Source organism: Chiloscyllium punctatum, chromosome 36 (assembly GCF_047496795.1).
Source record: "Chiloscyllium punctatum isolate Juve2018m chromosome 36, sChiPun1.3, whole genome shotgun sequence".
Lineage (NCBI taxonomy): Eukaryota > Metazoa > Chordata > Chondrichthyes > Orectolobiformes > Hemiscylliidae > Chiloscyllium > Chiloscyllium punctatum.
This window is the reverse complement of record NC_092774.1, coordinates 37,136,558-37,160,850: the sequence shown is the minus strand read 5'-3', so window position 1 is coordinate 37,160,850 and position 24,293 is coordinate 37,136,558. Positions and strand designations below refer to the sequence as shown.

At 46.8% G+C, this 24,293-nt stretch overlaps 7 non-coding genes across 7 annotated transcripts; all 7 read left to right on the top strand.

Annotated features, from left to right (window-relative positions):
- Nucleotides 1–2,727: 2,727 nt before the first annotated feature.
- Nucleotides 2,728–2,801, top strand: trnan-guu (transfer RNA asparagine (anticodon GUU)). The gene has a single exon. It is a non-coding gene; the product is annotated as a tRNA-Asn (tRNA).
- A 3,285-nt stretch (nucleotides 2,802–6,086) lies between these two features.
- trnan-guu (transfer RNA asparagine (anticodon GUU)) lies at nucleotides 6,087–6,160 on the top strand. The gene has a single exon. It is a non-coding gene; the product is annotated as a tRNA-Asn (tRNA).
- A 3,285-nt stretch (nucleotides 6,161–9,445) lies between these two features.
- trnan-guu (transfer RNA asparagine (anticodon GUU)) lies at nucleotides 9,446–9,519 on the top strand. The gene has a single exon. It is a non-coding gene; the product is annotated as a tRNA-Asn (tRNA).
- A 3,285-nt stretch (nucleotides 9,520–12,804) lies between these two features.
- trnan-guu (transfer RNA asparagine (anticodon GUU)) lies at nucleotides 12,805–12,878 on the top strand. The gene has a single exon. It is a non-coding gene; the product is annotated as a tRNA-Asn (tRNA).
- Nucleotides 12,879–16,163: 3,285 nt separating this feature from the next.
- On the top strand, nucleotides 16,164–16,237 carry trnan-guu (transfer RNA asparagine (anticodon GUU)). Its single transcript has one exon. It is a non-coding gene; the product is annotated as a tRNA-Asn (tRNA).
- A 3,285-nt stretch (nucleotides 16,238–19,522) lies between these two features.
- Nucleotides 19,523–19,596, top strand: trnan-guu (transfer RNA asparagine (anticodon GUU)). Its single transcript has one exon. It is a non-coding gene; the product is annotated as a tRNA-Asn (tRNA).
- A 3,285-nt stretch (nucleotides 19,597–22,881) lies between these two features.
- Nucleotides 22,882–22,955, top strand: trnan-guu (transfer RNA asparagine (anticodon GUU)). Its single transcript has one exon. It is a non-coding gene; the product is annotated as a tRNA-Asn (tRNA).
- Nucleotides 22,956–24,293: the final 1,338 nt, after the last annotated feature.

The following is a 24,293-nucleotide window of genomic DNA, read 5'->3' as shown; positions in this document are numbered from 1 at the left end:
GAAAGGGAGCTTGCTCCCCGGCTTCTTCTTTAAGATTCAAATCAGTGGAGGGGGAAAAATATTTCACTCAAATTGGGACTGGTGGGAATCTGCAACCCACTGCCTGTTCGGGTGGAACAAGCAGATACCCGCAGAGCTTCTTTTGAGGCTATGAGCAAAGTGTTTGGAAATGAGACTAGAAGAGTGAGGTGCTTGAAATCGTGATCGAAATGAAGCAGGCACCTGAGGACAAGGGTGTTTCCTTTGCCAGTGAAAGATACTGCTTCACCAAGTTGGGCCTGTGGAAGGGAATCAGTGACGGTGATTATCTTTGGTTGTTCGCCTTGTGAATGAACCCATTGCTGCGCATGTCCGTGCTAACGTCAGAACTCTGCAGCATGGTGGCGTGAGATACGCACAGGGCCGGGGCCAATGGATGATGCATCTGACTCCACCTCCCTGTTTGAAATGCAGCTCACAGCTTCTTCACACACCCCAATTAATCTTTCTCATTGTCCTGTAGCCGGCATACGGTTTGAATTCCCGATCTGCGGGAATGAGAATCCTTTCACTGTCTCGCGTCAGTAAATGTCCCTGAGAACATCTGAGTCAACTCACAGCGCAGTCATATGAGGGGAAGCTGAAATAGCCCCACATGCTGCTCACGGGCACATTTTATTCTCCCCAACTCAACGCCTCAAACACTGCGGCTCCTGGGAGTGGAAAAGAAACAATCACCAAAACCCAGTCCAAGCTCTGTGAATCTTCAGAAAATCAGCAAACCTTCATCCCTTCGGATTTTCTATCCTGGGCTGACAGGGATGGGTTTTGTCACTCTTTTGTAGGACATTGCAAGTGGATGTTTTGCAAAAATGCACTACAATGCAATCTGATTAATCAGGACCTGGATGTTTTCGGTCTTTGAATGTATGTGTTGTGCTCCAGAACTTTGCTGTTCACAGTTTATAATACTTATCTTCCCAGTCCCCTGTATCACTTGTCGAAAATGTTTAATTTGTGTCTTGTAATCCTTTCACTGTCTGCTAATGAGGATAGCGTTTCCGTGTTTTACCTAAATTATCTTGACCTTGCATACCTCAAGCCTCAAGCGAATTTCACGAGAAACCTTCTCCAGTTCAAAAGCCAACTGTTCATGATGGCTCTGTTCCTTGTCACGTGTCCAATTTCAGATCGATGTTGTTAATGTCCCTTCTACTCCTTCAGATCCAGGTTTCGCTCACAGGGCTAGAACAGAACTGTCACCAAATACATTTACCAATCTACGTTCATCCTATCGATTGTATTAGCATCATCAACACTTCTCATCAAAATAACTCGAGAGACTTTCATCACAATTTTCTGTGAACAGTCATACATTAGCTTTGCTGAATGAACCCCAAATTTCTTGAAGTGGCTCCTTATTTTCGGCCCTGATTATTAATCTCTCTACGCATGGGAATGGATCCTTCCCAGCCGCTCTATCTCTCATCAATGTGTGTAGTTCAATTCGATCTCCCATCAGCCTCCTCTGTCCTGATCAAATCCAGGGCAACAGGAACCGTTGGGGCTATGGCGCGGACAGGACAATCCCAATACTCACCTTTCCTGTTAGAACTATTCCATGAGAAAGTTTAGACCACAACTTTGGGCGTGTAGTTGTGGCCGAACACTTAAGGTGTTGGCGTAGAGATCCTTTGGGGCTCCCCGCCCAGGGTGGTAACCTGCTGGCTATGATTTCTTCGCTGGCGATTTTAAATGACTTCCTGTTGGTTGCATTATCGCTCAAACTTCACAAAACCCGTCTCAATAAAGACCCGTTTTCTCATGTCTGGGAATTGATTGCCATGCAGGAAACTCGGGTTCTGAACAAACAACGTACCAGACTCACAACGTCAGCTCTGTTTCCCTTTCCACAGATGCTGCTCGACCCGTTGGCTTTCTGCAGTATTCTCTGTGTTTATTAGGCACAAGTGCTGCTTTTCATTCAAGAACTTCAATCCCTGTCCTCTGGTAACTGACTCTGGTCAGTGGCAATTGGTTCTTCTGATCATTAAACTGCCCATTCCCACCGTTTCTTCCTCCATCGTGACCAACAGCCCCAGGAAATCTCCAGTTTTCCTTCTTTGCTCCAAAGCGAACATTCTCCACCTTGGGAATGTCTCCCCAAAATGGAAATTCCTCATCCCTGGACATGAGGCAAGGCGTACAATTGGAAGAGATTTTGGCAAAATATTGTCAGTTAGGAAATGGAAAAATGTTCAAATGTTCATGAAGCAACACAGAAATCCCAGTCTCCAGCTTTGTGAACCTTTAGAAACACTTTGCGAAGCGGATTTCGAGGAGAATGAAAGATGACCGGTCCGATTGAGCAGAGACTGTCCAGACACCGTCCCCTTGTTGACGAGGCCGGGAGGTTGACTCTGATGTTCTTGGCACATGAACTGATCTGAGACAATGAAAGAATTGTCGTTCCTGCACATCATGAATTCAAACCCCTTCTCCCCTGCGAGCCAACGAGAGAACTCGGAAACAGGCAAAACACTGAAAGGCTGGAAGGGCGACGGCCCCGGAGTAAGATAGTTAGTTCCTCGTGACATGGATGTGTCTGCAGACTGTCCCCGGTATCTCCACAAGAGATCTCCCAGGCTTGATTATGGAAAAGTAAAACTGATAGACGACAATTGTAATTCTCGGCGGGGAGGCTGAATTACAAAATCACCAGGCGATGTGCAGCCCAAGTCAGCGCCTGTCTCTGTGGCGCAATTGGTCCGCGCGTTCGGCTGTTAACCGAAAGGTTGGTGGTTCGAGCCCACCCAGGGGCGGTGTGTTCGCTGCCCTTCTTTGGCTTCGAAGCTGTGCGCTTTTAATGGCGTCAGGAAAATTTTCCCCCAACGGAAATCTTCTCCACAAAGGGGTTTCTGAATTGAATTGATGTCTAACGGAAGGGACTGCGTTTGCTGAGAAGACGAGACCAAAAGAGAAACTAGGCAGGTTTGACAGTACCTGTCGGTGAAAACACAATTTTGAAATGTTGCCTCTGATTCTCTTTCCACAGATGTTGCCTGACCTGCTGAGTTCCTCCTGCAATTTCTAACTGAAAGTTCATTTCATCTTTTGGGGTGAAACACCGAAATATCTGCAAACACCATGTGCCGATATTTAACCCTTTCGAATCACTGTGAAGTGATTGGATTCAAACAAACTCTGCGATGATTCACTCTTTCTCAGCTCCATAGGCAGACAGGCCTGGGAAGTCAAGCTGTCAGTGTGGTTCTGTATTCGTGGGCCGAGTGGTTAATGCGATGTACATGAAATCCATTGCGGTTTCCCCTCGCAGGTGTGAACCCTGCCGAGTACAAAATGAGAAATGTCGTCGAAAAGAAAGGGAGCTTGCTCCCCGGCTTCTTCTTTAAGATTCAAATCAGTGGAGGGGGAAAAATATTTCACTCAAATTGGGACTGGTGGGAATCTGCAACCCACTGCCTGTTCGGGTGGAACAAGCAGATACCCGCAGAGCTTCTTTTGAGGCTATGAGCAAAGTGTTTGGAAATGAGACTAGAAGAGTGAGGTGCTTGAAATCGTGATCGAAATGAAGCAGGCACCTGAGGACAAGGGTGTTTCCTTTGCCAGTGAAAGATACTGCTTCACCAAGTTGGGCCTGTGGAAGGGAATCAGTGACGGTGATTATCTTTGGTTGTTCGCCTTGTGAATGAACCCATTGCTGCGCATGTCCGTGCTAACGTCAGAACTCTGCAGCATGGTGGCGTGAGATACGCACAGGGCCGGGGCCAATGGATGATGCATCTGACTCCACCTCCCTGTTTGAAATGCAGCTCACAGCTTCTTCACACACCCCAATTAATCTTTCTCATTGTCCTGTAGCCGGCATACGGTTTGAATTCCCGATCTGCGGGAATGAGAATCCTTTCACTGTCTCGCGTCAGTAAATGTCCCTGAGAACATCTGAGTCAACTCACAGCGCAGTCATATGAGGGGAAGCTGAAATAGCCCCACATGCTGCTCACGGACACATTTTATTCTCCCCAACTCAACGCCTCAAACACTGCGGCTCCTGGGAGTGGAAAAGAAACAATCACCAAAACCCAGTCCAAGCTCTGTGAATCTTCAGAAAATCAGCAAACCTTCATCCCTTCGGATTTTCTATCCTGGGCTGACAGGGATGGGTTTTGTCACTCTTTTGTAGGACATTGCAAGTGGATGTTTTGCAAAAATGCACTACAATGCAATCTGATTAATCAGGACCTGGATGTTTTCGGTCTTTGAATGTATGTGTTGTGCTCCAGAACTTTGCTGTTCACAGTTTATAATACTTATCTTCCCAGTCCCCTGTATCACTTGTCGAAAATGTTTAATTTGTGTCTTGTAATCCTTTCACTGTCTGCTAATGAGGATAGCGTTTCCGTGTTTTACCTAAATTATCTTGACCTTGCATACCTCAAGCCTCAAGCGAATTTCACGAGAAACCTTCTCCAGTTCAAAAGCCAACTGTTCATGATGGCTCTGTTCCTTGTCACGTGTCCAATTTCAGATCGATGTTGTTAATGTCCCTTCTACTCCTTCAGATCCAGGTTTCGCTCACAGGGCTAGAACAGAACTGTCACCAAATACATTTACCAATCTACGTTCATCCTATCGATTGTATTAGCATCATCAACACTTCTCATCAAAATAACTCGAGAGACTTTCATCACAATTTTCTGTGAACAGTCATACATTAGCTTTGCTGAATGAACCCCAAATTTCTTGAAGTGGCTCCTTATTTTCGGCCCTGATTATTAATCTCTCTACGCATGGGAATGGATCCTTCCCAGCCGCTCTATCTCTCATCAATGTGTGTAGTTCAATTCGATCTCCCATCAGCCTCCTCTGTCCTGATCAAATCCAGGGCAACAGGAACCGTTGGGGCTATGGCGCGGACAGGACAATCCCAATACTCACCTTTCCTGTTAGAACTATTCCATGAGAAAGTTTAGACCACAACTTTGGGCGTGTAGTTGTGGCCGAACACTTAAGGTGTTGGCGTAGAGATCCTTTGGGGCTCCCCGCCCAGGGTGGTAACCTGCTGGCTATGATTTCTTCGCTGGCGATTTTAAATGACTTCCTGTTGGTTGCATTATCGCTCAAACTTCACAAAACCCGTCTCAATAAAGACCCGTTTTCTCATGTCTGGGAATTGATTGCCATGCAGGAAACTCGGGTTCTGAACAAACAACGTACCAGACTCACAACGTCAGCTCTGTTTCCCTTTCCACAGATGCTGCTCGACCCGTTGGCTTTCTGCAGTATTCTCTGTGTTTATTAGGCACAAGTGCTGCTTTTCATTCAAGAACTTCAATCCCTGTCCTCTGGTAACTGACTCTGGTCAGTGGCAATTGGTTCTTCTGATCATTAAACTGCCCATTCCCACCGCTTCTTCCTCCATCGTGACCAACAGCCCCAGGAAATCTCCAGTTTTCCTTCTTTGCTCCAAAGCGAACATTCTCCACCTTGGGAATGTCTCCCCAAAATGGAAATTCCTCATCCCTGGACATGAGGCAAGGCGTACAATTGGAAGAGATTTTGGCAAAATATTGTCAGTTAGGAAATGGAAAAATGTTCAAATGTTCATGAAGCAACACAGAAATCCCAGTCTCCAGCTTTGTGAACCTTTAGAAACACTTTGCGAAGCGGATTTCGAGGAGAATGAAAGATGACCGGTCCGATTGAGCAGAGACTGTCCAGACACCGTCCCCTTGTTGACGAGGCCGGGAGGTTGACTCTGATGTTCTTGGCACATGAACTGATCTGAGACAATGAAAGAATTGTCGTTCCTGCACATCATGAATTCAAACCCCTTCTCCCCTGCGAGCCAACGAGAGAACTCGGAAACAGGCAAAACACTGAAAGGCTGGAAGGGCGACGGCCCCGGAGTAAGAAAGCTAGTTCCTCGTGACATGGATGTGTCTGCAGACTGTCCCCGGTATCTCCACAAGAGATCTCCCAGGCTTGATTATGGAAAAGTAAAACTGATAGACGACAACTGTAATTCTCGGCGGGGAGGCTGAATTACAAAATCACCAGGCGATGTGCAGCCCAAGTCAGCGCCTGTCTCTGTGGCGCAATTGGTCCGCGCGTTCGGCTGTTAACCGAAAGGTTGGTGGTTCGAGCCCACCCAGGGGCGGTGTGTTCGCTGCCCTTCTTTGGCTTCGAAGCTGTGCGCTTTTAATGGCGTCAGGAAAATTTTCCCCCAACGGAAATCTTCTCCACAAAGGGGTTTCTGAATTGAATTGATGTCTAACGGAAGGGACTGCGTTTGCTGAGAAGACGAGACCAAAAGAGAAACTAGGCAGGTTTGACAGTACCTGTCGGTGAAAACACAATTTTGAAATGTTGCCTCTGATTCTCTTTCCACAGATGTTGCCTGACCTGCTGAGTTCCTCCTGCAATTTCTAACTGAAAGTTCATTTCATCTTTTGGGGTGAAACACCGAAATATCTGCAAACACCATGTGCCGATATTTAACCCTTTCGAATCACTGTGAAGTGATTGGATTCAAACAAACTCTGCGATGATTCACTCTTTCTCAGCTCCATAGGCAGACAGGCCTGGGAAGTCAAGCTGTCAGTGTGGTTCTGTATTCGTGGGCCGAGTGGTTAATGCGATGTACATGAAATCCATTGCGGTTTCCCCTCGCAGGTGTGAACCCTGCCGAGTACAAAATGAGAAATGTCGTCGAAAAGAAAGGGAGCTTGCTCCCCGGCTTCTTCTTTAAGATTCAAATCAGTGGAGGGGGAAAAATATTTCACTCAAATTGGGACTGGTGGGAATCTGCAACCCACTGCCTGTTCGGGTGGAACAAGCAGATACCCGCAGAGCTTCTTTTGAGGCTATGAGCAAAGTGTTTGGAAATGAGACTAGAAGAGTGAGGTGCTTGAAATCGTGATCGAAATGAAGCAGGCACCTGAGGACAAGGGTGTTTCCTTTGCCAGTGAAAGATACTGCTTCACCAAGTTGGGCCTGTGGAAGGGAATCAGTGACGGTGATTATCTTTGGTTGTTCGCCTTGTGAATGAACCCATTGCTGCGCATGTCCGTGCTAACGTCAGAACTCTGCAGCATGGTGGCGTGAGATACGCACAGGGCCGGGGCCAATGGATGATGCATCTGACTCCACCTCCCTGTTTGAAATGCAGCTCACAGCTTCTTCACACACCCCAATTAATCTTTCTCATTGTCCTGTAGCCGGCATACGGTTTGAATTCCCGATCTGCGGGAATGAGAATCCTTTCACTGTCTCGCGTCAGTAAATGTCCCTGAGAACATCTGAGTCAACTCACAGCGCAGTCATATGAGGGGAAGCTGAAATAGCCCCACATGCTGCTCACGGACACATTTTATTCTCCCCAACTCAACGCCTCAAACACTGCGGCTCCTGGGAGTGGAAAAGAAACAATCACCAAAACCCAGTCCAAGCTCTGTGAATCTTCAGAAAATCAGCAAACGTTCATCCCTTCGGATTTTCTATCCTGGGCTGACAGGGATGGGTTTTGTCACTCTTTTGTAGGACATTGCAAGTGGATGTTTTGCAAACATGCACTACAATGCAATCTGATTAATCAGGACCTGGATGTTTTCGGTCTTTGAATGTATGTGTTGTGCTCCAGATCTTTGCTGTTCACAGTTTATAATACTTATCTTCCCAGTCCCCTGTATCACTTGTCGAAAATGTTTAATTTGTGTCTTGTAATCCTTTCACTGTCTGCTAATGAGGATAGCGTTTCCGTGTTTTACCTAAATTATCTTGACCTTGCATACCTCAAGCCTCAAGCGAATTTCACGAGAAACCTTCTCCAGTTCAAAAGCCAACTGTTCATGATGGCTCTGTTCCTTGTCACGTGTCCAATTTCAGATCGATGTTGTTAATGTCCCTTCTACTCCTTCAGATCCAGGTTTCGCTCACAGGGCTAGAACAGAACTGTCACCAAATACATTTACCAATCTACGTTCATCCTATCGATTGTATTAGCATCATCAACACTTCTCATCAAAATAACTCGAGAGACTTTCATCACAATTTTCTGTGAACAGTCATACATTAGCTTTGCTGAATGAACCCCAAATTTCTTGAAGTGGCTCCTTATTTTCGGCCCTGATTATTAATCTCTCTACGCATGGGAATGGATCCTTCCCAGCCGCTCTATCTCTCATCAATGTGTTTAGTTCAATTCGATCTCCCATCAGCCTCCTCTGTCCTGATCAAATCCAGGGCAACAGGAACCGTTGGGGCTATGGCGCGGACAGGACAATCCCAATACTCACCTTTCCTGTTAGAACTATTCCATGAGAAAGTTTAGACCACAACTTTGGGCGTGTAGTTGTGGCCGAACACTTAAGGTGTTGGCGTAGAGATCCTTTGGGGCTCCCCGCCCAGGGTGGTAACCTGCTGGCTATGATTTCTTCGCTGGCGATTTTAAATGACTTCCTGTTGGTTGCATTATCGCTCAAACTTCACAAAACCCGTCTCAATAAAGACCCGTTTTCTCATGTCTGGGAATTGATTGCCATGCAGGAAACTCGGGTTCTGAACAAACAACGTACCAGACTCACAACGTCAGCTCTGTTTCCCTTTCCACAGATGCTGCTCGACCCGTTGGCTTTCTGCAGTATTCTCTGTGTTTATTAGGCACAAGTGCTGCTTTTCATTCAAGAACTTCAATCCCTGTCCTCTGGTAACTGACTCTGGTCAGTGGCAATTGGTTCTTCTGATCATTAAACTGCCCATTCCCACCGTTTCTTCCTCCATCGTGACCAACAGCCCCAGGAAATCTCCAGTTTTCCTTCTTTGCTCCAAAGCGAACATTCTCCACCTTGGGAATGTCTCCCCAAAATGGAAATTCCTCATCCCTGGACATGAGGCAAGGCGTACAATTGGAAGAGATTTTGGCAAAATATTGTCAGTTAGGAAATGGAAAAATGTTCAAATGTTCATGAAGCAACACAGAAATCCCAGTCTCCAGCTTTGTGAACCTTTAGAAACACTTTGCGAAGCGGATTTCGAGGAGAATGAAAGATGACCGGTCCGATTGAGCAGAGACTGTCCAGACACCGTCCCCTTGTTGACGAGGCCGGGAGGTTGACTCTGATGTTCTTGGCACATGAACTGATCTGAGACAATGAAAGAATTGTCGTTCCTGCACATCATGAATTCAAACCCCTTCTCCCCTGCGAGCCAACGAGAGAACTCGGAAACAGGCAAAACACTGAAAGGCTGGAAGGGCGACGGCCCCGGAGTAAGATAGTTAGTTCCTCGTGACATGGATGTGTCTGCAGACTGTCCCCGGTATCTCCACAAGAGATCTCCCAGGCTTGATTATGGAAAAGTAAAACTGATAGACGACAACTGTAATTCTCGGCGGGGAGGCTGAATTACAAAATCACCAGGCGATGTGCAGCCCAAGTCAGCGCCTGTCTCTGTGGCGCAATTGGTCCGCGCGTTCGGCTGTTAACCGAAAGGTTGGTGGTTCGAGCCCACCCAGGGGCGGTGTGTTCGCTGCCCTTCTTTGGCTTCGAAGCTGTGCGCTTTTAATGGCGTCAGGAAAATTTTCCCCCAACGGAAATCTTCTCCACAAAGGGGTTTCTGAATTGAATTGATGTCTAACGGAAGGGACTGCGTTTGCTGAGAAGACGAGACCAAAAGAGAAACTAGGCAGGTTTGACAGTACCTGTCGGTGAAAACACAATTTTGAAATGTTGCCTCTGATTCTCTTTCCACAGATGTTGCCTGACCTGCTGAGTTCCTCCTGCAATTTCTAACTGAAAGTTCATTTCATCTTTTGGGGTGAAACACCGAAATATCTGCAAACACCATGTGCCGATATTTAACCCTTTCGAATCACTGTGAAGTGATTGGATTCAAACAAACTCTGCGATGATTCACTCTTTCTCAGCTCCATAGGCAGACAGGCCTGGGAAGTCAAGCTGTCAGTGTGGTTCTGTATTCGTGGGCCGAGTGGTTAATGCGATGTACATGAAATCCATTGCGGTTTCCCCTCGCAGGTGTGAACCCTGCCGAGTACAAAATGAGAAATGTCGTCGAAAAGAAAGGGAGCTTGCTCCCCGGCTTCTTCTTTAAGATTCAAATCAGTGGAGGGGGAAAAATATTTCACTCAAATTGGGACTGGTGGGAATCTGCAACCCACTGCCTGTTCGGGTGGAACAAGCAGATACCCGCAGAGCTTCTTTTGAGGCTATGAGCAAAGTGTTTGGAAATGAGACTAGAAGAGTGAGGTGCTTGAAATCGTGATCGAAATGAAGCAGGCACCTGAGGACAAGGGTGTTTCCTTTGCCAGTGAAAGATACTGCTTCACCAAGTTGGGCCTGTGGAAGGGAATCAGTGACGGTGATTATCTTTGGTTGTTCGCCTTGTGAATGAACCCATTGCTGCGCATGTCCGTGCTAACGTCAGAACTCTGCAGCATGGTGGCGTGAGATACGCACAGGGCCGGGGCCAATGGATGATGCATCTGACTCCACCTCCCTGTTTGAAATGCAGCTCACAGCTTCTTCACACACCCCAATTAATCTTTCTCATTGTCCTGTAGCCGGCATACGGTTTGAATTCCCGATCTGCGGGAATGAGAATCCTTTCACTGTCTCGCGTCAGTAAATGTCCCTGAGAACATCTGAGTCAACTCACAGCGCAGTCATATGAGGGGAAGCTGAAATAGCCCCACATGCTGCTCACGGGCACATTTTATTCTCCCCAACTCAACGCCTCAAACACTGCGGCTCCTGGGAGTGGAAAAGAAACAATCACCAAAACCCAGTCCAAGCTCTGTGAATCTTCAGAAAATCAGCAAACCTTCATCCCTTCGGATTTTCTATCCTGGGCTGACAGGGATGGGTTTTGTCACTCTTTTGTAGGACATTGCAAGTGGATGTTTTGCAAAAATGCACTACAATGCAATCTGATTAATCAGGACCTGGATGTTTTCGGTCTTTGAATGTATGTGTTGTGCTCCAGAACTTTGCTGTTCACAGTTTATAATACTTATCTTCCCAGTCCCCTGTATCACTTGTCGAAAATGTTTAATTTGTGTCTTGTAATCCTTTCACTGTCTGCTAATGAGGATAGCGTTTCCGTGTTTTACCTAAATTATCTTGACCTTGCATACCTCAAGCCTCAAGCGAATTTCACGAGAAACCTTCTCCAGTTCAAAAGCCAACTGTTCATGATGGCTCTGTTCCTTGTCACGTGTCCAATTTCAGATCGATGTTGTTAATGTCCCTTCTACTCCTTCAGATCCAGGTTTCGCTCACAGGGCTAGAACAGAACTGTCACCAAATACATTTACCAATCTACGTTCATCCTATCGATTGTATTAGCATCATCAACACTTCTCATCAAAATAACTCGAGAGACTTTCATCACAATTTTCTGTGAACAGTCATACATTAGCTTTGCTGAATGAACCCCAAATTTCTTGAAGTGGCTCCTTATTTTCGGCCCTGATTATTAATCTCTCTACGCATGGGAATGGATCCTTCCCAGCCGCTCTATCTCTCATCAATGTGTGTAGTTCAATTCGATCTCCCATCAGCCTCCTCTGTCCTGATCAAATCCAGGGCAACAGGAACCGTTGGGGCTATGGCGCGGACAGGACAATCCCAATACTCACCTTTCCTGTTAGAACTATTCCATGAGAAAGTTTAGACCACAACTTTGGGCGTGTAGTTGTGGCCGAACACTTAAGGTGTTGGCGTAGAGATCCTTTGGGGCTCCCCGCCCAGGGTGGTAACCTGCTGGCTATGATTTCTTCGCTGGCGATTTTAAATGACTTCCTGTTGGTTGCATTATCGCTCAAACTTCACAAAACCCGTCTCAATAAAGACCCGTTTTCTCATGTCTGGGAATTGATTGCCATGCAGGAAACTCGGGTTCTGAACAAACAACGTACCAGACTCACAACGTCAGCTCTGTTTCCCTTTCCACAGATGCTGCTCGACCCGTTGGCTTTCTGCAGTATTCTCTGTGTTTATTAGGCACAAGTGCTGCTTTTCATTCAAGAACTTCAATCCCTGTCCTCTGGTAACTGACTCTGGTCAGTGGCAATTGGTTCTTCTGATCATTAAACTGCCCATTCCCACCGTTTCTTCCTCCATCGTGACCAACAGCCCCAGGAAATCTCCAGTTTTCCTTCTTTGCTCCAAAGCGAACATTCTCCACCTTGGGAATGTCTCCCCAAAATGGAAATTCCTCATCCCTGGACATGAGGCAAGGCGTACAATTGGAAGAGATTTTGGCAAAATATTGTCAGTTAGGAAATGGAAAAATGTTCAAATGTTCATGAAGCAACACAGAAATCCCAGTCTCCAGCTTTGTGAACCTTTAGAAACACTTTGCGAAGCGGATTTCGAGGAGAATGAAAGATGACCGGTCCGATTGAGCAGAGACTGTCCAGACACCGTCCCCTTGTTGACGAGGCCGGGAGGTTGACTCTGATGTTCTTGGCACATGAACTGATCTGAGACAATGAAAGAATTGTCGTTCCTGCACATCATGAATTCAAACCCCTTCTCCCCTGCGAGCCAACGAGAGAACTCGGAAACAGGCAAAACACTGAAAGGCTGGAAGGGCGACGGCCCCGGAGTAAGATAGTTAGTTCCTCGTGACATGGATGTGTCTGCAGACTGTCCCCGGTATCTCCACAAGAGATCTCCCAGGCTTGATTATGGAAAAGTAAAACTGATAGACGACAACTGTAATTCTCGGCGGGGAGGCTGAATTACAAAATCACCAGGCGATGTGCAGCCCAAGTCAGCGCCTGTCTCTGTGGCGCAATTGGTCCGCGCGTTCGGCTGTTAACCGAAAGGTTGGTGGTTCGAGCCCACCCAGGGGCGGTGTGTTCGCTGCCCTTCTTTGGCTTCGAAGCTGTGCGCTTTTAATGGCGTCAGGAAAATTTTCCCCCAACGGAAATCTTCTCCACAAAGGGGTTTCTGAATTGAATTGATGTCTAACGGAAGGGACTGCGTTTGCTGAGAAGACGAGACCAAAAGAGAAACTAGGCAGGTTTGACAGTACCTGTCGGTGAAAACACAATTTTGAAATGTTGCCTCTGATTCTCTTTCCACAGATGTTGCCTGACCTGCTGAGTTCCTCCTGCAATTTCTAACTGAAAGTTCATTTCATCTTTTGGGGTGAAACACCGAAATATCTGCAAACACCATGTGCCGATATTTAACCCTTTCGAATCACTGTGAAGTGATTGGATTCAAACAAACTCTGCGATGATTCACTCTTTCTCAGCTCCATAGGCAGACAGGCCTGGGAAGTCAAGCTGTCAGTGTGGTTCTGTATTCGTGGGCCGAGTGGTTAATGCGATGTACATGAAATCCATTGCGGTTTCCCCTCGCAGGTGTGAACCCTGCCGAGTACAAAATGAGAAATGTCGTCGAAAAGAAAGGGAGCTTGCTCCCCGGCTTCTTCTTTAAGATTCAAATCAGTGGAGGGGGAAAAATATTTCACTCAAATTGGGACTGGTGGGAATCTGCAACCCACTGCCTGTTCGGGTGGAACAAGCAGATACCCGCAGAGCTTCTTTTGAGGCTATGAGCAAAGTGTTTGGAAATGAGACTAGAAGAGTGAGGTGCTTGAAATCGTGATCGAAATGAAGCAGGCACCTGAGGACAAGGGTGTTTCCTTTGCCAGTGAAAGATACTGCTTCACCAAGTTGGGCCTGTGGAAGGGAATCAGTGACGGTGATTATCTTTGGTTGTTCGCCTTGTGAATGAACCCATTGCTGCGCATGTCCGTGCTAACGTCAGAACTCTGCAGCATGGTGGCGTGAGATACGCACAGGGCCGGGGCCAATGGATGATGCATCTGACTCCACCTCCCTGTTTGAAATGCAGCTCACAGCTTCTTCACACACCCCAATTAATCTTTCTCATTGTCCTGTAGCCGGCATACGGTTTGAATTCCCGATCTGCGGGAATGAGAATCCTTTCACTGTCTCGCGTCAGTAAATGTCCCTGAGAACATCTGAGTCAACTCACAGCGCAGTCATATGAGGGGAAGCTGAAATAGCCCCACATGCTGCTCACGGACACATTTTATTCTCCCCAACTCAACGCCTCAAACACTGCGGCTCCTGGGAGTGGAAAAGAAACAATCACCAAAACCCAGTCCAAGCTCTGTGAATCTTCAGAAAATCAGCAAACCTTCATCCCTTCGGATTTTCTATCCTGGGCTGACAGGGATGGGTTTTGTCACTCTTTTGTAGGACATTGCAAGTGGATGTTTTGCAAAAATGCACTACAATGCAATCTGATTAATCAGGACCTGGATGTTTTCGGTCTTTGAATGTATGTGTTGTGCTCCAGAACTTTGCTGTTCACAGTTTATAATACTTATCTTCCCAGTCCCCTGTATCACTTGTCGAAAATGTTTAATTTGTGTCTTGTAATCCTTTCACTGTCTGCTAATGAGGATAGCGTTTCCGTGTTTTACCTAAATTATCTTGACCTTGCATACCTCAAGCCTCAAGCGAATTTCACGAGAAACCTTCTCCAGTTCAAAAGCCAACTGTTCATGATGGCTCTGTTCCTTGTCACGTGTCCAATTTCAGATCGATGTTGTTAATGTCCCTTCTACTCCTTCAGATCCAGGTTTCGCTCACAGGGCTAGAACAGAACTGTCACCAAATACATTTACCAATCTACGTTCATCCTATCGATTGTATTAGCATCATCAACACTTCTCATCAAAATAACTCGAGAGACTTTCATCACAATTTTCTGTGAACAGTCATACATTAGCTTTGCTGAATGAACCCCAAATTTCTTGAAGTGGCTCCTTATTTTCGGCCCTGATTATTAATCTCTCTACGCATGGGAATGGATCCTTCCCAGCCGCTCTATCTCTCATCAATGTGTGTAGTTCAATTCGATCTCCCATCAGCCTCCTCTGTCCTGATCAAATCCAGGGCAACAGGAACCGTTGGGGCTATGGCGCGGACAGGACAATCCCAATACTCACCTTTCCTGTTAGAACTATTCCATGAGAAAGTTTAGACCACAACTTTGGGCGTGTAGTTGTGGCCGAACACTTAAGGTGTTGGCGTAGAGATCCTTTGGGGCTCCCCGCCCAGGGTGGTAACCTGCTGGCTATGATTTCTTCGCTGGCGATTTTAAATGACTTCCTGTTGGTTGCATTATCGCTCAAACTTCACAAAACCCGTCTCAATAAAGACCCGTTTTCTCATGTCTGGGAATTGATTGCCATGCAGGAAACTCGGGTTCTGAACAAACAACGTACCAGACTCACAACGTCAGCTCTGTTTCCCTTTCCACAGATGCTGCTCGACCCGTTGGCTTTCTGCAGTATTCTCTGTGTTTATTAGGCACAAGTGCTGCTTTTCATTCAAGAACTTCAATCCCTGTCCTCTGGTAACTGACTCTGGTCAGTGGCAATTGGTTCTTCTGATCATTAAACTGCCCATTCCCACCGCTTCTTCCTCCATCGTGACCAACAGCCCCAGGAAATCTCCAGTTTTCCTTCTTTGCTCCAAAGCGAACATTCTCCACCTTGGGAATGTCTCCCCAAAATGGAAATTCCTCATCCCTGGACATGAGGCAAGGCGTACAATTGGAAGAGATTTTGGCAAAATATTGTCAGTTAGGAAATGGAAAAATGTTCAAATGTTCATGAAGCAACACAGAAATCCCAGTCTCCAGCTTTGTGAACCTTTAGAAACACTTTGCGAAGCGGATTTCGAGGAGAATGAAAGATGACCGGTCCGATTGAGCAGAGACTGTCCAGACACCGTCCCCTTGTTGACGAGGCCGGGAGGTTGACTCTGATGTTCTTGGCACATGAACTGATCTGAGACAATGAAAGAATTGTCGTTCCTGCACATCATGAATTCAAACCCCTTCTCCCCTGCGAGCCAACGAGAGAACTCGGAAACAGGCAAAACACTGAAAGGCTGGAAGGGCGACGGCCCCGGAGTAAGAAAGCTAGTTCCTCGTGACATGGATGTGTCTGCAGACTGTCCCCGGTATCTCCACAAGAGATCTCCCAGGCTTGATTATGGAAAAGTAAAACTGATAGACGACAACTGTAATTCTCGGCGGGGAGGCTGAATTACAAAATCACCAGGCGATGTGCAGCCCAAGTCAGCGCCTGTCTCTGTGGCGCAATTGGTCCGCGCGTTCGGCTGTTAACCGAAAGGTTGGTGGTTCGAGCCCACCCAGGGGCGGTGTGTTCGCTGCCCTTCTTTGGCTTCGAAGCTGTGCGCTTTTAATGGCGTCAGGAAAATTTTCCCCCAACGGAAATCTTCTCCACAAAGGGGTTTCTGAATTGAATTGATGTCTAACGGAAGGGACTGCGTTTGCTGAGAAGACGAGACCAAAAGAGAAACTAGGCAGGTTTGACAGTACCTGTCGGTGAAAACACAATTTTGAAATGTTGCCTCTGATTCTCTTTCCACAGATGTTGCCTGACCTGCTGAGTTCCTCCTGCAATTTCTAACTGAAAGTTCATTTCATCTTTTGGGGTGAAACACCGAAATATCTGCAAACACCATGTGCCGATATTTAACCCTTTCGAATCACTGTGAAGTGATTGGATTCAAACAAACTCTGCGATGATTCACTCTTTCTCAGCTCCATAGGCAGACAGGCCTGGGAAGTCAAGCTGTCAGTGTGGTTCTGTATTCGTGGGCCGAGTGGTTAATGCGATGTACATGAAATCCATTGCGGTTTCCCCTCGCAGGTGTGAACCCTGCCGAGTACAAAATGAGAAATGTCGTCGAAAAGAAAGGGAGCTTGCTCCCCGGCTTCTTCTTTAAGATTCAAATCAGTGGAGGGGGAAAAATATTTCACTCAAATTGGGACTGGTGGGAATCTGCAACCCACTGCCTGTTCGGGTGGAACAAGCAGATACCCGCAGAGCTTCTTTTGAGGCTATGAGCAAAGTGTTTGGAAATGAGACTAGAAGAGTGAGGTGCTTGAAATCGTGATCGAAATGAAGCAGGCACCTGAGGACAAGGGTGTTTCCTTTGCCAGTGAAAGATACTGCTTCACCAAGTTGGGCCTGTGGAAGGGAATCAGTGACGGTGATTATCTTTGGTTGTTCGCCTTGTGAATGAACCCATTGCTGCGCATGTCCGTGCTAACGTCAGAACTCTGCAGCATGGTGGCGTGAGATACGCACAGGGCCGGGGCCAATGGATGATGCATCTGACTCCACCTCCCTGTTTGAAATGCAGCTCACAGCTTCTTCACACACCCCAATTAATCTTTCTCATTGTCCTGTAGCCGGCATACGGTTTGAATTCCCGATCTGCGGGAATGAGAATCCTTTCACTGTCTCGCGTCAGTAAATGTCCCTGAGAACATCTGAGTCAACTCACAGCGCAGTCATATGAGGGGAAGCTGAAATAGCCCCACATGCTGCTCACGGACACATTTTATTCTCCCCAACTCAACGCCTCAAACACTGCGGCTCCTGGGAGTGGAAAAGAAACAATCACCAAAACCCAGTCCAAGCTCTGTGAATCTTCAGAAAATCAGCAAACCTTCATCCCTTCGGATTTTCTATCCTGGGCTGACAGGGATGGGTTTTGTCACTCTTTTGTAGGACATTGCAAGTGGATGTTTTGCAAAAATGCACTACAATGCAATCTGATTAATCAGGACCTGGATGTTTTCGGTCTTTGAATGTATGTGTTGTGCTCCAGAACTTTGCTGTTCACAGTTTATAATACTTATCTTCCCAGTCCCCTGTATCACTTGTCGAAAATGTTTAATTTGTGTCTTGTAATCCTTTCACTGTCTGCTAATGAGGATAGCGTTTCCGTGTTTTACCTAAATTATCTTGACCTTGCATACCTCAAGCCTCAAGCGAATTTCACGAGAAACCTTCTCCAGTTCAAAAGCCAACTGTTCATGATGGCTCTGTTCCTTGTCACGTGTCCAATTTCAGATCGATGTTGTTAATGTCCCTTCTACTCCTTCAGATCCAGGTTTCGCTCACAGGGCTAGAACAGAACTGTCACCAAATACATTTACCAATCTACGTTCATCCTATCGATTGTATTAGCATCATCAACACTTCTCATCAAAATAACTCGAGAGACTTTCATCACAATTTTCTGTGAACAGTCATACATTAGCTTTGCTGAATGAACCCCAAATTTCTTGAAGTGGCTCCTTATTTTCGGCCCTGATTATTAATCTCTCTACGCATGGGAATGGATCCTTCCCAGCCGCTCTATCTCTCATCAATGTGTGTAGTTCAATTCGATCTCCCATCAGCCTCCTCTGTCCTGATCAAATCCAGGGCAACAGGAACCGTTGGGGCTATGGCGCGGACAGGACAATCCCAATACTCACCTTTCCTGTTAGAACTATTCCATGAGAAAGTTTAGACCACAACTTTGGGCGTGTAGTTGTGGCCGAACACTTAAGGTGTTGGCGTAGAGATCCTTTGGGGCTCCCCGCCCAGGGTGGTAACCTGCTGGCTATGATTTCTTCGCTGGCGATTTTAAATGACTTCCTGTTGGTTGCATTATCGCTCAAACTTCACAAAACCCGTCTCAATAAAGACCCGTTTTCTCATGTCTGGGAATTGATTGCCATGCAGGAAACTCGGGTTCTGAACAAACAACGTACCAGACTCACAACGTCAGCTCTGTTTCCCTTTCCACAGATGCTGCTCGACCCGTTGGCTTTCTGCAGTATTCTCTGTGTTTATTAGGCACAAGTGCTGCTTTTCATTCAAGAACTTCAATCCCTGTCCTCTGGTAACTGACTCTGGTCAGTGGCAATTGGTTCTTCTGATCATTAAACTGCCCATTCCCACCGCTTCTTCCTCCATCGTGACCAACAGCCCCAGGAAATCTCCAGTTTTCCTTCTTTGCTCCAAAGCGAACATTCTCCACCTTGGGAATGTCTCCCCAAAATGGAAATTCCTCATCCCTGGACATGAGGCAAGGCGTACAATTGGAAGAGATTTTGGCAAAATATTGTCAGTTAGGAAATGGAAAAATGTTCAAATGTTCATGAAGCAACACAGAAATCCCAGTCTCCAGCTTTGTGAACCTTTAGAAACACTTTGCGAAGCGGATTTCGAGGAGAATGAAAGATGACCGGTCCGATTGAGCAGAGACTGTCCAGACACCGTCCCCTTGTTGACGAGGCCGGGAGGTTGACTCTGATGTTCTTGGCACATGAACTGATCTGAGACAATGAAAGAATTGTCGTTCCTGCACATCATGAATTCAAACCCCTTCTCCCCTGCGAGCCAACGAGAGAACTCGGAAACAGGCAAAACACTGAAAGGCTGGAAGGGCGACGGCCCCGGAGTAAGAAAGCTAGTTCCTCGTGACATGGATGTGTCTGCAGACTGTCCCCGGTATCTCCACAAGAGATCTCCCAGGCTTGATTATGGAAAAGTAAAACTGATAGACGACAACTGTAATTCTCGGCGGGGAGGCTGAATTACAAAATCACCAGGCGATGTGCAGCCCAAGTCAGCGCCTGTCTCTGTGGCGCAATTGGTCCGCGCGTTCGGCTGTTAACCGAAAGGTTGGTGGTTCGAGCCCACCCAGGGGCGGTGTGTTCGCTGCCCTTCTTTGGCTTCGAAGCTGTGCGCTTTTAATGGCGTCAGGAAAATTTTCCCCCAACGGAAATCTTCTCCACAAAGGGGTTTCTGAATTGAATTGATGTCTAACGGAAGGGACTGCGTTTGCTGAGAAGACGAGACCAAAAGAGAAACTAGGCAGGTTTGACAGTACCTGTCGGTGAAAACACAATTTTGAAATGTTGCCTCTGATTCTCTTTCCACAGATGTTGCCTGACCTGCTGAGTTCCTCCTGCAATTTCTAACTGAAAGTTCATTTCATCTTTTGGGGTGAAACACCGAAATATCTGCAAACACCATGTGCCGATATTTAACCCTTTCGAATCACTGTGAAGTGATTGGATTCAAACAAACTCTGCGATGATTCACTCTTTCTCAGCTCCATAGGCAGACAGGCCTGGGAAGTCAAGCTGTCAGTGTGGTTCTGTATTCGTGGGCCGAGTGGTTAATGCGATGTACATGAAATCCATTGCGGTTTCCCCTCGCAGGTGTGAACCCTGCCGAGTACAAAATGAGAAATGTCGTCGAAAAGAAAGGGAGCTTGCTCCCCGGCTTCTTCTTTAAGATTCAAATCAGTGGAGGGGGAAAAATATTTCACTCAAATTGGGACTGGTGGGAATCTGCAACCCACTGCCTGTTCGGGTGGAACAAGCAGATACCCGCAGAGCTTCTTTTGAGGCTATGAGCAAAGTGTTTGGAAATGAGACTAGAAGAGTGAGGTGCTTGAAATCGTGATCGAAATGAAGCAGGCACCTGAGGACAAGGGTGTTTCCTTTGCCAGTGAAAGATACTGCTTCACCAAGTTGGGCCTGTGGAAGGGAATCAGTGACGGTGATTATCTTTGGTTGTTCGCCTTGTGAATGAACCCATTGCTGCGCATGTCCGTGCTAACGTCAGAACTCTGCAGCATGGTGGCGTGAGATACGCACAGGGCCGGGGCCAATGGATGATGCATCTGACTCCACCTCCCTGTTTGAAATGCAGCTCACAGCTTCTTCACACACCCCAATTAATCTTTCTCATTGTCCTGTAGCCGGCATACGGTTTGAATTCCCGATCTGCGGGAATGAGAATCCTTTCACTGTCTCGCGTCAGTAAATGTCCCTGAGAACATCTGAGTCAACTCACAGCGCAGTCATATGAGGGGAAGCTGAAATAGCCCCACATGCTGCTCACGGACACATTTTATTCTCCCCAACTCAACGCCTCAAACACTGCGGCTCCTGGGAGTGGAAAAGAAACAATCACCAAAACCCAGTCCAAGCTCTGTGAATCTTCAGAAAATCAGCAAACGTTCATCCCTTCGGATTTTCTATCCTGGGCTGACAGGGATGGGTTTTGTCACTCTTTTGTAGGACATTGCAAGTGGATGTTTTGCAAACATGCACTACAATGCAATCTGATTAATCAGGACCTGGATGTTTTCGGTCTTTGAATGTATGTGTTGTGCTCCAGATCTTTGCTGTTCACAGTTTATAATACTTATCTTCCCAGTCCCCTGTATCACTTGTCGAAAATGTTTAATTTGTGTCTTGTAATCCTTTCACTGTCTGCTAATGAGGATAGCGTTTCCGTGTTTTACCTAAATTATCTTGACCTTGCATACCTCAAGCCTCAAGCGAATTTCACGAGAAACCTTCTCCAGTTCAAAAGCCAACTGTTCATGATGGCTCTGTTCCTTGTCACGTGTCCAATTTCAGATCGATGTTGTTAATGTCCCTTCTACTCCTTCAGATCCAGGTTTCGCTCACAGGGCTAGAACAGAACTGTCACCAAATACATTTACCAATCTACGTTCATCCTATCGATTGTATTAGCATCATCAACACTTCTCATCAAAATAACTCGAGAGACTTTCATCACAATTTTCTGTGAACAGTCATACATTAGCTTTGCTGAATGAACCCCAAATTTCTTGAAGTGGCTCCTTATTTTCGGCCCTGATTATTAATCTCTCTACGCATGGGAATGGATCCTTCCCAGCCGCTCTATCTCTCATCAATGTGTTTAGTTCAATTCGATCTCCCATCAGCCTCCTCTGTCCTGATCAAATCCAGGGCAACAGGAACCGTTGGGGCTATGGCGCGGACAGGACAATCCCAATACTCACCTTTCCTGTTAGAACTATTCCATGAGAAAGTTTAGACCACAACTTTGGGCGTGTAGTTGTGGCCGAACACTTAAGGTGTTGGCGTAGAGATCCTTTGGGGCTCCCCGCCCAGGGTGGTAACCTGCTGGCTATGATTTCTTCGCTGGCGATTTTAAATGACTTCCTGTTGGTTGCATTATCGCTCAAACTTCACAAAACCCGTCTCAATAAAGACCCGTTTTCTCATGTCTGGGAATTGATTGCCATGCAGGAAACTCGGGTTCTGAACAAACAACGTACCAGACTCACAACGTCAGCTCTGTTTCCCTTTCCACAGATGCTGCTCGACCCGTTGGCTTTCTGCAGTATTCTCTGTGTTTATTAGGCACAAGTGCTGCTTTTCATTCAAGAACTTCAATCCCTGTCCTCTGGTAACTGACTCTGGTCAGTGGCAATTGGTTCTTCTGATCATTAAACTGCCCATTCCCACCGTTTCTTCCTCCATCGTGACCAACAGCCCCAGGAAATCTCCAGTTTTCCTTCTTTGCTCCAAAGCGAACATTCTCCACCTTGGGAATGTCTCCCCAAAATGGAAATTCCTCATCCCTGGACATGAGGCAAGGCGTACAATTGGAAGAGATTTTGGCAAAATATTGTCAGTTAGGAAATGGAAAAATGTTCAAATGTTCATGAAGCAACACAGAAATCCCAGTCTCCAGCTTTGTGAACCTTTAGAAACACTTTGCGAAGCGGATTTCGAGGAGAATGAAAGATGACCGGTCCGATTGAGCAGAGACTGTCCAGACACCGTCCCCTTGTTGACGAGGCCGGGAGGTTGACTCTGATGTTCTTGGCACATGAACTGATCTGAGACAATGAAAGAATTGTCGTTCCTGCACATCATGAATTCAAACCCCTTCTCCCCTGCGAGCCAACGAGAGAACTCGGAAACAGGCAAAACACTGAAAGGCTGGAAGGGCGACGGCCCCGGAGTAAGATAGTTAGTTCCTCGTGACATGGATGTGTCTGCAGACTGTCCCCGGTATCTCCACAAGAGATCTCCCAGGCTTGATTATGGAAAAGTAAAACTGATAGACGACAACTGTAATTCTCGGCGGGGAGGCTGAATTACAAAATCACCAGGCGATGTGCAGCCCAAGTCAGCGCCTGTCTCTGTGGCGCAATTGGTCCGCGCGTTCGGCTGTTAACCGAAAGGTTGGTGGTTCGAGCCCACCCAGGGGCGGTGTGTTCGCTGCCCTTCTTTGGCTTCGAAGCTGTGCGCTTTTAATGGCGTCAGGAAAATTTTCCCCCAACGGAAATCTTCTCCACAAAGGGGTTTCTGAATTGAATTGATGTCTAACGGAAGGGACTGCGTTTGCTGAGAAGACGAGACCAAAAGAGAAACTAGGCAGGTTTGACAGTACCTGTCGGTGAAAACACAATTTTGAAATGTTGCCTCTGATTCTCTTTCCACAGATGTTGCCTGACCTGCTGAGTTCCTCCTGCAATTTCTAACTGAAAGTTCATTTCATCTTTTGGGGTGAAACACCGAAATATCTGCAAACACCATGTGCCGATATTTAACCCTTTCGAATCACTGTGAAGTGATTGGATTCAAACAAACTCTGCGATGATTCACTCTTTCTCAGCTCCATAGGCAGACAGGCCTGGGAAGTCAAGCTGTCAGTGTGGTTCTGTATTCGTGGGCCGAGTGGTTAATGCGATGTACATGAAATCCATTGCGGTTTCCCCTCGCAGGTGTGAACCCTGCCGAGTACAAAATGAGAAATGTCGTCGAAAAGAAAGGGAGCTTGCTCCCCGGCTTCTTCTTTAAGATTCAAATCAGTGGAGGGGGAAAAATATTTCACTCAAATTGGGACTGGTGGGAATCTGCAACCCACTGCCTGTTCGGGTGGAACAAGCAGATACCCGCAGAGCTTCTTTTGAGGCTATGAGCAAAGTGTTTGGAAATGAGACTAGAAGAGTGAGGTGCTTGAAATCGTGATCGAAATGAAGCAGGCACCTGAGGACAAGGGTGTTTCCTTTGCCAGTGAAAGATACTGCTTCACCAAGTTGGGCCTGTGGAAGGGAATCAGTGACGGTGATTATCTTTGGTTGTTCGCCTTGTGAATGAACCCATTGCTGCGCATGTCCGTGCTAACGTCAGAACTCTGCAGCATGGTGGCGTGAGATACGCACAGGGCCGGGGCCAATGGATGATGCATCTGACTCCACCTCCCTGTTTGAAATGCAGCTCACAGCTTCTTCACACACCCCAATTAATCTTTCTCATTGTCCTGTAGCCGGCATACGGTTTGAATTCCCGATCTGCGGGAATGAGAATCCTTTCACTGTCTCGCGTCAGTAAATGTCCCTGAGAACATCTGAGTCAACTCACAGCGCAGTCATATGAGGGGAAGCTGAAATAGCCCCACATGCTGCTCACGGACACATTTTATTCTCCCCAACTCAACGCCTCAAACACTGCGGCTCCTGGGAGTGGAAAAGAAACAATCACCAAAACCCAGTCCAAGCTCTGTGAATCTTCAGAAAATCAGCAAACGTTCATCCCTTCGGATTT